At 46.2% G+C, this 14,578-nt stretch overlaps 1 pseudogene; it reads left to right on the forward strand.

The window, feature by feature from the left end:
- Positions 1 to 2,902: 2,902 nt before the first annotated feature.
- LOC116898344 lies at positions 2,903 to 3,176 on the forward strand (annotated as a pseudogene).
- Positions 3,177 to 14,578: the final 11,402 nt, after the last annotated feature.

The following is a 14,578-nucleotide window of genomic DNA, read 5'->3' on the forward strand; positions in this document are numbered from 1 at the left end:
CCAGCCTGAGCTACTAGAATATATGAGGCTCTGTGTTAGCCCTCCTACATGGGGAGCAGGCTACAAGTCTTTGCAACTTAGCCTCTGTGCATCTGAGTCTAGGCCTCCTCTTTCCTCCTCCGAGTCAGAGTTGCCACCATGCAGGCTTGTCTCTAACTCCCTAAGTAGCTGAGGCTAACCATGAACTACGGCCGCTTCCATGTCTGGGGTGCTGGTGTGTGTCCCACGCTTGATATTTATGGTGTCGGGAAACCCCAGGGCATCTGATCTGCTAGGCAAACATCCTACCCACTGAACTATATCCTGACATCTTTCTTAACTCCCTGTGTAGCAGAGGCTGGCTTTGAACTCCTAATTCTCCTGAGTCAACCTCCTCAAATCTGTGATTCTAGATGTGTACACCAGTTGGCCTGGCTGGAGCACACTTCGTGGAGGTGAGAATCAGTGTGCTGTGAGTTACAGGAAAGGCTGGCTGACAGCTGGGACAAACCATCACAACTGTGCTCAGCTCTGATTAGCTTCAGCTGCCTATGCTACAGGATTCAGTCACCAGGGAACAGACCGTCTGCTGATTTTGTTTTGCTTTGTTTTGAGATAGGGTCTTTATCTAGTCCTGACTGTGCTGGAACTCACTTTGGTGACCAGGCTGGCCTCGAACTCACAGAGATCCTCCTGCCTCTGTCTTCTGGTATTAAAGTCAGTCAGTACATCACCAACATCCAGCCACTGGTGTTTCTAGAGGCGTGTTTTGTCTGCTTTGGTTTAGATGTATTTATTTTATTGTACATGTGTGAGTATTTTGCCTACATATATGTACTTGCATGCCTGGTGTCTGCAGAGGTCAGAACAGAATGTCAGATCCCTGCAGCTGGGCCTTCCACTCATCATGGACTGTACCTTCAAATCAGGAACCAAAGGCTGGAGGGGATGTCTCAGGGGTTAAGAGCACTGGCTGTTATTCCAGAGGTCCTGAGTTCAATTCCCAGCACCCACATGGTGGTTCTCGACCATCTATAAAGGGATCTGATGCCCTCTTCTGGCGAGCAGGTGTATATGCAGCAGAACACTCATACATAAAATAAATAGAATAAACAACAAGCGGTTGGGGATTTGGCTCAGTGGTAGAGCGCTTGCCTAGCAAGCGCAAGGCCCTGAGTTCGGTCCCCAGCTCCGAAAAAAAGAATAGAAAAAAAAAAAAAAAAAAGAATAAACAACAAAACGTGAACCAAAATGAACCACTGCCCTTCCCCTTGTAGGTGGCTTTTATCAGGTACTTTGTGACACCAACAAGCTAAGTAGCTAATAACAAGAATCGTACCAGAAGTAGGACTGTCACTGTGATAAACCTGACCCGTGGTTCACAGACTTTTGGAACAGCATCATGGAGAAGTTTGAAGCTGCAGGTAAGAGAAGCTTTGCAATGCTGTAACTCGGACTTGACATTCTGATAGGAGTTCAGAAGCCCAGAGCGCTGAGAGAGATGTGGAGCCCCGGCTTCCCACAGTTCAAACAGGCTTGGAAATCCAACTGCAGCCACTCGTGTTACATTCTGGAAAAGGCTCTGCTGCCTTCTGCCGGTTTCCTGAGAGCTGGAGTGGGGATGGATTCTAAAGGGATAAACCAGCGTGGTCAATAGAGGGAGTGTCAGGACAGCGTGGCATTCAGGCTGTTCTCAGAAGAAAGACAAGAATCTTAGATTTGGTGAAGAAAGGGTTAGGAGCACATTTAAAGCTGCAGATGAGGTGGGCGCTGCACATGCAGTGCAGTTGTTAAAGTGATCTCACACACACACACACACACACACGAGTTATCTTACAGTTCAGGAGGTCCAGCGTCCAAAATAGCTCCCTTACAATTCTGCATATTATAAACTATCATAAGCTTGCTGATTACTATTCTGTATATCATATGCTTATATATTCTGTGTATTATAAATTATCATATGCTTGCTGATTAAGCTTACTCAGACTCAGTTTTGTCTCAAAAGTGTCCTCTGTGGCCCATTGTCCAGGAGTGAGAGGGAAGTAGATAAACAGCCCAAGGTATTTTAAAACACCATGTGCCCCTAAGAGCAGCCAAGAAGCCTTTCCAACAAAGGCTGTTGCTTTTTTTTTTTTTTTTTTTTTTTTTGTTTTTTTTTTCCGTATCTGGGGACCGAACCCAGGGCCTTGTGCTTTAGGCAGCGCTCTACCACTGAGCTAAATCCCCAACCCTTGTTTTTCGTTTTTAAAAAATTTCTTGGGGTTGGGATTTAGCTCAATGGTAGAGCGCTTGCCTACATGCGCAAGGCCCTGGGTTCAGTCCCCAGCTCCGGAAAAAAAAAAAAAAAAAAAAAAAAAAAGATTTCTTTATATATAAGTACACTGTCGCTGCTTTCAGACACACCAGAAGGGGGCATCAGCTCTCATTACAGATGATTGTGAGCCACCATGTGGTTGCTAGGATTTGAACTCAGAACCTCTGGAAGAGCAGTCAGTGCTCTTAGCCACTGAGTCATCTCTCCAGTCCCAGGCTGTTACTGTTAACTGGTCAGTGAGAGAGAGAGAGCAGCTGGCACTTCACCCCAGGACCTACATGCTGTAAGCCCACACCTGATATTACCTTCTTGCTCTCAGTGGCTGCTGCAGCAGTCATGTGTGCCCGTGGGGATGCTGGGTGAAGTCTTGCTGCCAGTTTGTCGCTGTTTGTTCCTTATGCTTGCTAAAGGTTTACCAAATAAACCCTCAAACCCATAGACCTGGCCGGACGGTGGTAGCATCCGCCTTTAATCCCAGCAGAGGATTAAAGAGAAGCAAAGACGGGGGTCTCTGGGTTTGAGACCAGCGTGGTCCACAGATTGAGCTCCAGGACAGCCACCATGAAGAAGTCCTGCTCTTCGGGCTTGGGCTTCGGTTCCGGTGACATGGCTAAACACACCAAGAAAGTCGGGCTCATCGGGAAATACGGAACCCACTATGGTGCCTCCCTCTGAAAATGGTGACAAAAATTGAAATCAGCCAGCACGCCAAGTACACTTGCTCCTTCTGTGGCAAGACCAAGATGAGGAGACGTTGGCATTTGGCCCTGTGGTTCCTGCATGAAAACAGTGGCTGGCGGGACCTGGACCTACAATAACCACTTCCTCAGTCACAGTGAAGTCTGCCATCAGAATACTGAAGGAACTGAAAGACCTGTAGAAGCCCTACCGTCTGGGACTTGCCTGGCCTGAAATAAACGAGCTAATTTACAGAAGAAAAAAATAGAGACTCCCTGTCTCAAAGAACCAAAAAAAAAACAAAAAAAAAAACAAAACCCAAAAACCTCAGTCCACAGAGAACACTCACTCACTGAGTCACAGGGAAGAATCAGCAGATCGGCACTCCGTGTGTTTTTAGTTCTCTGGAGTCCCTTGCATTCCTTGGCTTGTAGACTCCTGCCAAGTCTTCCCTGCCCGGCCTGCCTCCCTCCTTGTCTCACTTTAAAGACACAGGTCCATATAGACCATGCAAGAGCATCTCCCCACTCCAGAGTTTAATTATGTCTTCGATTTCTCCATGTTCTCCAGCTGAAGAGTCAGAAAACAGGGCATATCTTCTCACTGAGGAATAGCAATGAGAAGCCAGCAGGAGGTCACGGCAGAGCAATTGAGGGGATGCCGCTGTGCTCACCTGCAGGGCCTCGTTCCCTTTCAGGACAAAGCTCCTCTCAGCTTCTTAGACCCTCGCCTGCAGAGCAAGGTGGTGTGAGGGAGGTTTGTGGGAAGGTGCTCAGATCACAAACTCCAGTTCCGCCCGATTCAGCTCACAGCACAGCTCCGGGGAGAGCTGACCATAAATAAAATTTTAAAAGAAGAAAGGAGGAAGCTTTAACAGAGAGAGTGTTATGAGAACTGGCCCTTGTGGCCCAAGCCTGCCACCCCAGGAACCTGGGAGGCTGATGCAGGCAGCTCCCAAGCTCAATTCTGCCTGGGGCTACAGAGAGAGTTCAAATTCCTGAGCAATTTATCTGGAACTTGTCTCCAAATAAGGATCAAAATATGAGATGGCGCTGCACGGTGTTTGCCTAGCATGTGTGAGGCCTCACATTCAATCTTCATTGTTGAAGAATGGCTGCGCGTGCACACACACACACACACACACACACACACACACACACACACACACACACACACATTCGTGGTTGTAAAGCAGGAGCCCCCAAACAACAGAATTATATGTTGTCTCCTCCCTCCGACAGATGGCTCACTGAGTAAAGGTGCTTGGCCTGAGTTTGATCCCTGAGATCTATTTGGTAAGAAAAGAACCAACTTTCAAAAGTTATCCTCTGGCATCCAGTTGAACACACACACACACACACACACACACACACACACACACACACACACACACACACACACACCCCCCCCTAAGATTAATCAAACAGTAGCCAGGCTAGTGGCAACACACCTTTAATCCCAGCACTCGGGCGGCAGAGGCAGAGAGATCTCTGAATTCAAGACCATCCTGGTGTATGTAGTGACTTCCAGGAAGCCAGAGCTACATAGTAAGACCTTGTCTCTCTCATACAAACAAACAGGCACACAAAGATTGCTCAAACAAGCCTTAGAGTTTTACCACGGGTCTATGGTCTTGAGGGATTGATTGACAGTGTGTTAACATTAGGGACCTCTCTTCCCTCTGAGCCTGTATGCGGTATCCATTCCTACTTCTAGACCTTTCTGCTACCATGGATGCCTTGGGTTTGCTTAGTGCAAGTTGTATTTCGCAATGGCTTTCTTGAAGCTTCCTGATATCCTCCTAGTCTACCCTGATGCCACTCCCTGAATTTCTCCCATGTGTAGTCAGTAACTAGTGTGTATGTGTTCTCATTCAGCCAAGTTTATACATGTAATCCTGCCATTCAGGGGGTTCAGGCAGGAGGACTACCATAAGTGTGAGGCCAGCCTGGGCTACGGCAGTGCCCCTGTATATGATGCAGGGTCCTTGGGTGTGCTCCTTAATTTGCCTCTTGGGCAAGAAGAATACCATGCTCAATCCTACGTGAGAAGTGGCTCCTGGAACAGATTAGTGAACAACTACAAAGCTCCATACCTAGAATGTGAACAGAGTTTAATCCACCTACATTTTTTTCTTTTATTGAGTTTTTTTAAATTTACTTTTTAAATGTTATCCCCTTTCCTGATTTCCCTTCCAGAGACCCGTTATCCTATCCCCTCATTCCCCTGCTTCTATGAGGGTGCTCCCTCACCTACCCACCCACTCCCTCCCCAATGTGTAGCCCAGGCTGGCCTCGAACTCCTGATCGTCCTGCCTCTGCCTCTGCCTCCTTCAGCAAATCCTACCAGCGTGGGCCACCACAACCAGCTCTGCCTACGTTTTTAAGTTTCATTCTTCTCCTCAAAACTGAAGAACAATTTTACTGGAGTTTAAAAGAAAAACCACAGAGCAGGCAACTGTAAATTCTGACAGCTGCCCTCAAGAGAAACAAGACTGGGGTGGTGGGTTGTGGGTGGACCTGCCATGGAGGCCACGTGGTGGGGGTAGAGCACGGGTGGGTGAACTTTTTTTTTTCTTTTTCTTTTTTTCAGAGCTGGGGACCGAACGCAAGGCCTTGCATTTGCTAGGCAAGCGCTCTACCACTGAGCTAAATCCCCAACCCCTGTTCTCTTGTTTCAAAGCATCAGTACACTCACTTCCCCTACAACTTTGGCACACATATTATTAACTGAAATTCAATATTTGTTTATGTTTTTTTTTCTTTTGGGAGGTAAAATTTGCATCTAGTGAAATGTTCCAATGCTAGGCTTCCTGTTTGCCAATACACCTGTTCACTTGCCAACTCCCTTGGGTCACAACCCACACACCTTGCCCATCCCTCCTCTAGTGTTTTGTTTAGCCACCACAGATAGCTTATTATTGTTGCTGTTGTTGTTGTTATTATTGGCTTTTTTGAGGCAGGGTTTCTCTGTGTAACAGCTCTGTTTGTCCTGGAACTTACTCTGTAGACCAGGCTGGCCTTGAAGTCACAGAGATCACCTGCCTCTGCCTCCCATGATAAGCCAGGGACAGTACCACTGAATAATCCCCTAGCCCCAGTGATTGGTTTTGTATTTTCATAACTTGGAGACTGTCTTAGTTAGGGTTTTACTGTTGTGAACAGACACCATGACCAAGGCAACTCTTATAAGGACAACATTTCATTGGGTTTAGCTTACAGGTGCAGAGGTTCAGTCCATTATGATCCAAGCAGGAGCATGGCAGTGTCCAGACAGGCAGGGTACAGGAGGTGGTGAGAGTTCTACATCTTTACCTGAAGGCTGCTGGTGGTAGAAGGGTCTTAAAGCTCACACCCACAGCGACACACGTGCTCCAACAGGGCCACACATAATAGCACCCCTGCCTTGGCCAAGCATATACAAACGATCACGCTAAGTAAGGGTCCTTTGTGAGCAGCAGACATGACAGTACCTAAAGAAAGAACAAATGTTCTAATCTGTTTTTAAAGATGAACTTACCTTTATGTGTATGGGTGTTTGCCTGCATGTATGTGTGTGCACCAGTGTGTACTCGGCTCCTGCAGCCAGGGGAGGGGGAGGGGAGGGGAGAGAGTGAGTTCTGGATGTTGGGAGAACCTGGAGGCCAGGTCTGCTTTGATATGTCAAATAAGTACCCCAGTCCCTTGTCTGGAGTGGGGAGTCCCGAAACCAAACACTTGGCAGACCTGGAAATACACAGGACCTGAGCGATGGCCACACTTAAGTTTCCCTTGGCATGAATTAAATTCATGTTTAATTGTTTTTGTTTGACTTTTTTACTCTTTGTGTATTTATTTATTGTGCATGTGTGTCGGTGAAATGCCCTGGTGAGCATGTGGAAGTCAGACTACAACTTCCGGGAGTCAGTTCTGCTCCTTCCCTCATGGGGGCCCCAGGAATGGGTTCAGGTCATCAGGCTTGGTCCCAAGCACCTTTACTGAGCCATGTCACCATCCCTGGTCTTTCAGTGTTTTGAAACTGGGCTTCCCATAGCCCAGGTTAACCTCAAACTCCCTATGTAGCTGAGGCTATCCCTGAACTCCTGATCCTTCTGCCTCTGGTCTTGGCTGACTTCGGAGAGAGAAATGCACCAAGGAACCTCTCATGGTATTCCAGCTGATTCTGGCTGCTTCCACTGACTCGGGCTGATTTGGCAGAAACTTGCTGTTTCTGCTGGGTCCTGCTGCTGCTATTGATTCCTGTTTGGTGTTTGCTGTTGGATTGGGCTGCTGGTATCCTGACAACAAAGAATAGAATCACCTTGAGGAACTTTTCTAAACATATCCACAACTCCCTTTTCCTACTAACCTTCTTTCTCCCCTACCTCTGGTTGGTGGGCTAGAGGAGAGGTTGAAGTGTTTAGAACCCTAAATAAAGTAGGTTTTGAGAAAAAAAATCTAAGTTTAAAAGTTCAAAAAATGGGGTTGGGGATTTAGCTCAGTGGTAGAGCGGCTTGCCTAGAAGGCATAAGGCCCCTGTTCGGGTCCCCAGCTCCGAAAAAAAAAAAGAACCAAAAAAAAAAAAAAAGTTCAAAAAAATCAGTTTTTTGTTATTGTTTGTTTTTCTTTTCTTTTCAGAAAACAGGGTTCCCCTGTAGCTCAGGATGGCCTCGGATTCCCTATGTAGTCCATGCTGGCCTTGAGCTCTTGATCCTTCTGCCTCCAACTCCCAAGCCTGTATGCTACCATGCCCTGTCTGAGGTTCTGTTTAGTTATTTGAGACAGGGCACCCTGAAGGAGAAACTTAAGGGTTCTTTGGAAAGTCAGTTGTGTTGGATGGCGTTTTGTTGACGTGAAGGGGTGTTTTCCTGAAGCAGACACAGGTGAAAGGATGCTATGCTAAAGCAAACATGTGAAATGACACGTGACATGTGTCTTCCCTAACGACATGTGTGTATTGATATGCCTTACATTGAGTAATTGAGCTCCATTTGTCATAGAGAGAAATGCACCAGGAAACTTCTCGTGGTGTGCTGCAGTTTCTTGCCTCTTCCAAGGACTCGGGCTGGTTGGTAGAGAGAAGTCATCTGAGACAGACTCACTTCCGGAGGCAAGACCCATGGAGGACACATGATGCTCGGAGGGATATAAACAGAACTCGACGGACAGTGGAAGAGGCTGACCTTGGCTTGCTTGCATAGCTAAAGGCTTGTTGGTCTTGCATCCTCGCGATCTTCACTTTGCTGAGAGAGGCACAGCCTAGAACTTCTCCTGGAGTCCCTCCTGGTCCCTCTTACTGACTTGTGCCAAGGCTGAGGTCTGGCTGTCTGCATAGGTAGCGCCACTGCTGCTGATTCGTGTTTGCTGTCCTGACTCTATTGAACTGGACTGCTGGTGTTTCAGTGAAGTGTTTGGGAGTGGGTGGAGCTGCTCTGCTGCTGACCCCTGTGAACTGAACTGTCCATTTCCAGACAACGCAGATGAGAGCTGCTCCAAAGAACCATTTCTAAACAGGCCCATTTCCCTGTATTCTTTCTTTTCCACTACCTCTGGTGGGTGGTAGGCTAGAAGGGAGGTGAAAACATTTAAGAACCATCATTAAAAGTAGGCTTTGAAAAAATTAAATTCACAGCACCCCCCATGTAACTCAACTTGGGCTCAAACTCAAGATCCTCTTTCCTCAGCCTCCTGAGTGCTGGAGTTGACAGGTGTGCCACTAGGCCTGCTTCTTACTCTTTTTTTTTTTTTTTTTTGGTTCCTTTTTTCGGAGCTGGGGACCGAACCCAGGGCCTTGCGCTTCCTAGGCAAGCGCTCTACCACTGAGCTAAATCCCCAACCCCGTTCTTACTCTTTTTTAAAGTCTTACTATATTGTTCTGGCTAAGAAGCCCTGGCTACACCTGCCTCTGCCTCCCAACTGCTGGATAGGGCATGTGCCACCATGCTAGCCCATACCTGGTGATGGTTTGGGATCATAAAGCCCCACCTGAAACTTTGAGACAGAGAACCCACCTGAGCCTGGAATAATGATCCACACATACTGAAGAACACACGTACATCGCTTTGTTTATTTATTGTTTTGAACTCAGAGATCGCCTGCCTCTGCCTCCCAAGTTCTGGGATAAAAGACGTAGGCCACCATGGCCAGCTCATGTGAATTACTTTATACGACTACATTTAGGGGTAGTGTAGTTATGTAGTCCTAAATTCCTAGCTGAATAATTATCCATTTGTTCTGTGGCTCATGTTTTCAACTGTAGCCTTTGCTTAATTGGGGAGTATAGGGATTTGGGGCCGGGGACGTAGCTCAGTGGGTTGAGCATCTGCACAGCATTCACGAAGCTCTGGGCTTGCTCCTCCAGCACAGGATGACACTGAGTGTGCATCGTGGCACAAGACTGTGATCCTAGCCCTGAGAGGCTGGGGCTGTCCAATCGGAGATGAACATGCCTATAACCCTAGCTACGTGGGGCTGAGGCAGGAGAATAGTTTCAGCCTCAGGGGTTTGCTGTCCGTGGCGGCAGCACAATGAGACTCCATTTCAAAATCAATTAACTAAAGGGAAAAAAAAAACCAAAAGGGAAACACACCATATTAGATAAGAAACATAGGGCTGGGGAGATGATGACCCAAGTCAAACTCTGGGACCCACATATTGGAAGGAGAGAACAACTTCCAAGAGTTATCCTTTGACCTCAGGCGCACACACTGTGGCTGGCACACACACACACACACACACACACACACACACACACACACACACACACACACACAAATGTAAAAATTTAAAACAGCTCTATTTCAAGTGATTCAATAAAATATTGAGGGGCTGGAGAGATGGCTCAGTGGTTAAGAGCACTGACTGCTCTTCCAGAGGTCCTGAGTTCAATTCCCAGCAACCACATGGTGGCTCACAGCCATCTGTAATGGGATCTGGTGCCCTCTTCTGGTGTGTCTGAAGATAGCAACAGTGTACTCATACATGAAATAAATGAATCTTTAAAAAATAAAATATTGATTTCATTATGCATACATGTGTGTATGTGTGTGCAAATGTGTCTAAAAACTAACACCTGTTCTACAACATAAAGTATGTGAATTCCTTTGTGCCATCCTCCCAACTAATCTACCAGCTGGAAAATACTCAAAACCTGGGGTGGAAAAGGAAAGCCCTGATGAAAATACAGCACACTTGGGTCACAGAGCGCTGCGGACACTTGACTTGCATCCGATCAGAGTCCTGAAATGAATATTGTAAAGACATGTGGCTACTTTGGCTGACGTGTTTAAATTTAGATGACAGTTTGACCATGGAGAAATGCTCGTCTCGTGAATCAGATGTCCACAGAGCAAGGTTTCTTCTGGCAGGGTCTTCCTTACTTACTGGCCAGAAGAAAATGTTCCCCCCTCTGCTAATCATTCTGGAATCTCACAGAACAACTGTTCAGAAGATGGATTTGCCTTCACTTAGGAGGCAGGGCAGAACTGTCACCCTACTGGAATGAAGGATTGAGACAAAGCCAAGAACATGGGATGAAAACCTTTCTTCAACATGTGTTTGGATGTGGAGGAGCGATAGGTCTACTCAGGGCACTTGAATAAGGGCCTGAATAAATGGCAGTGCTGCAGCTGGGGAGGGAGGGGACTTTTAAAATAATAATAATAAATATTATTATTTTTTTTGAAGACATGGTTTCTCTGTGTAGCCCTGGCTGTCCTGGAACTCACTTTGTAGACAAGACTGGCCTCAAAGTTGCAGAGATCTGCCTGTCTCTGCCTCCTGAGTGCAGGGATTAAAGGCCCGCACCACCACCCACTTTTCTTATTTTTTGAGACAGGATCTCAACCTGAAATTTGCTATTTTGCTGGGCTTGACCTTGAACTCACAGATTCACCTGCCTCTGCAGCCAGAGTGCTGGAATGAAAGATGTGAGGCACAACTCTGAGCTTAATTAATCCTCATAATTTCACAGAGCTCTCTCTCTCTCTCTCTCTCTCTCTCTCTCTCTCTCTCTCTCTCTCTCTGTGTGTGTGTGTGTGTGTGTGTGTGTGTGTGTGTGTGTGTGTCCCCCATGAGGGTTTGATTTCAAGAACATAGGTAACTAACCAATGACCACATCACTTGAGAAAGGTCTCCTCTTCCTCAAGAGCTTTTAAAAACATAAAGTGTTTCACTAGAGGAATACTTCTTTTTAAAAATATAAGTTGCTAGACATGGTGGCTCATGATTGTAACCTTGGAGTCCTTGAGGAGAAGTTAGGAGGGCACAAAAGTTTGAGACTACAGTAAACCGTCCGGTCTAAAAAAAGAAAGAAAGAAAAGAAGAGAAAAGAAAAGAAATAATGAATCAATTAATCTATCAGAAGTTGAGGTTTGGGTAATTGTCCCTAGAACCCACGTGTCAAGGATTGGTCACTAGTGTGCACTGTTTTGGGAAGAAGACCCTGGAAGGATGTCAGGTCATTCCGAGAGTGTTTGAGGGCACAGTGGAACCCAAGCTCCTTCCTGTCTGTCTTTCCTCCTTGCTGCTTTAACAGGAACAGTTCCCTCTCAGGTCCTCTGGGACAGAGCTAATGACCCCGAGATGAACCAGTGAGCCCACGGAACCTTCTTCCTCAAGAGCTAACCGTCTCAAATACACCACCTGATGTTGGGGGCGTTTTTGTGCACTGTGTATCATATGCTGATTTCTCTACCCAGTGAGCTGGTTACAGTCTTCTGTAAATTATTCTCCATCTCCTTCTGATTGGTTCAGTAGAGAGCTGAATAGCCTATAGTAGGGCAGAAGGGCCAAAGGCGGGACTTCCGCGCCTGGACAGAAATAAAGTGTCTCAGGTGGGCACATGGGTGTCGCCATCTGGGCTTGGATGAAGAAGGAGGCCAGAGAGAGACCAAGATGGCCGGTAATGGCCACGTGGCTGGGAAGTAGGCCATGCCAGCACAGCCAGGTTGTGCTTGTGCTGCCTGTAGGTCACACACATGCACCCGCCCAGGAGCTATCTTTGGATCCTCAAATGAAAGATACACACACACACACACACACACACACACACACACACACACACACACACACACACTAGCTTATTTTTAAGATGCCTTAGCTACCTCAAAGGCTGGACACACCTAAACTTTCCCTGGTACTCACGGCCCAATCGGGAAAGTGGTCAGTGGCCACCCACCCGGAAATATCACGTGGTTGTTTAGCTTTATCTCCACTGCTCCTGCGTCACATCCTTCATGGCGATTCTCTGTCTCCTCCCCGCTGCGTCCCAGCCCGAGAAACTCTAAGGGTCCCACCCCATATCCGTTTGCCCAGCCATTAGCTGCTGGCATCTTTATTGATGATCAGAAATCAATTGGGGGGCTGGGGAGATGGCTCAGCGGTTAAGAGCACCGGCTGGTCTTCCAGAGGTCCTGAGTTCAAATCCTAGCAACCACATGGTGGCTCACAACCATCTACAATGGGGTCCGATGCCCTCTTCTGGTGTGTCTGAAGACAGTTACAGTGTACTTATATATACATAAAATAAATAAACTTTAAAAAAAAAAAAGAACTCAATTGGGGACAAGGACCTTTAGCATTTGGACGCACAGATTCCCAACTGAATCAAAGCATTAGAACCAATCTCCAACACCTCACCTTTTCTGTCCAAATTTCAAAAAACCCCTTCTTTCAAACATACATTGAGTACAAACCACAACAATTATGTAAATCATAGAGTATGATATACAATTAATATCCAGTCCATCTTATTTGTCAATTAGATAAAGTACTCATCATTCCTAACTTAAAGAGATTACGATTCTATACCTAAATTATGCTTTGATTTTAGCCTGTAACACTATCCGAAAACCATGTTTTAAACTTTCTATCATATCTTTTTTTTTTTAAATATTTATTCATTTATTATATATAAGTACACTGTAGCTGTCTTCAGATACACCAGAAGAGGGCATCGGATCTCTTTACAGATGGTTGTGAGCCACCATGTGGTTGCTGGGAATTGAACTCATGACCTCTGGAAGAGCAGTCGGGTGCTCTTAACCACTGAGCCATCTCTCCAGCCCCTCTATCATATCTTTTAATGTTAAACCACTTAAGTTTATGAGACTCTTAACTAGTCTTTCAACGCTGTCAGAAATCCAAGAACGAACTAAACATTACCTGAGTGTTTAGGAAACACTTCCCCGATTGGGCCTGGGATAGTAGGGGAAAGTTTAGGAGTGCCCATTCTTTGAGGTAGCCAAGGCATTAAAAAAAAAAAAAAAAAATAGGGGTTGGGATTTGGCTCAGTGGTAGAGCGCTTGCCTATTTAAGGCCCCTGAGGTTCAGTCCCCAGCTCCGAAAAAAAGAAAAAAAAAAAAAAAAAAAGCTAGGGGGCTGGAGAGATGGCTCAGAGGTTAAAAGCACTGAGTGCTCTTCCAGAGGTCCTGAGTTCAATAAATCTTTAAAAAATAAATAATTAGGAAGGTCTCTGTGTCGTTATTGGGAAACAAGAGAGAGCATAGAAATCCCCTCACTTTTTTTTTCTTTCCAAAGATTTATTCATTTATTATATATAAGTACACTGTAGCTGTCTTCAGACACACCAGAAGAGGGCATCGGATCTCTTTACAGATGGTTGTGAACCACCATGTGGTTGCCGGGAATTGAACTCAGGACCTCTGGAAGAGTAGTTGGGTACTCTTAACCGCTGAGCCATCTCTCCAGCCCGAAATCCCCTCACTTTTATACCTGAATCGATTCCCGTGTACATTGTCTACACAGGCTGCCAAGCCATCTCCTGGCATTATTCATAACAACGGCAAGGAAACAATGCTTATTTCATTTTCTTCTTACATTTATTTCTGTGCGTGTTATGGGGATGCGTGTGGCACAGCACGCATGTAGGTGAGAGGACATTGATTCCTCCCACCATGTGGGTCTTGTAGGCTTATATACTCTTTTGAACCTACTTTAATAAATGTGTTTAAATGCTTGACCCTCCCTTCTAGCCCACCCACCCACCAGAGGTAGTAGAAGGGGAAGGTTAATAGGGCAAAGGAGGATGTGGACCTGTTTAGAAATAGTGTTGTCAGGATATCAGCAGTTTAGTTCACAGGGATTAGCAGTGGTCGCTTGACCTATTTATTCACAGGAATTAGGGGTCGCTTGACCTATTTGCAAACACCGTTTATGAATCAGCAGTAGCAGTTCGATCCAGAAGAAACCGAGAGTGTCTGCCAATCGACCAGAGTCAGCAGAAGCAGCAAGAAGCCTCAGGAGCACCATCAGAAGGTCTTTGGTGTGTTTCTTGCTATGAAGTCACTTCAAGCAATGACCTGCAAAGAGTGGCAAGGCAAACCAATACCACGCAGCACTGCCACTGTCTGTCGGGTTATATTTATACCCTTTCCAAGCACCATGTGTTCTCTCAAGCATTTCTCATGTGTCTATTGCCAGGCTGTTTCCAGAAAAACACCACGGGTCTGTTTCAGTAAAAACATCTTCTCACAAGGCAGTTCCTAGAAAAAAAGTCACATGACCGAGTATCCAAAGAAACCAGAAGTTTCCACTCAGGGTCTCAGGTTGTCAGGTGTAGTACTAAACACTTTTAACCACTGAGGCACCTCATTGACCCCTAGAA

This window comes from Rattus rattus, chromosome 4 (assembly GCF_011064425.1).
Source record: "Rattus rattus isolate New Zealand chromosome 4, Rrattus_CSIRO_v1, whole genome shotgun sequence".
Classification (NCBI taxonomy): domain Eukaryota; kingdom Metazoa; phylum Chordata; class Mammalia; order Rodentia; family Muridae; genus Rattus; species Rattus rattus.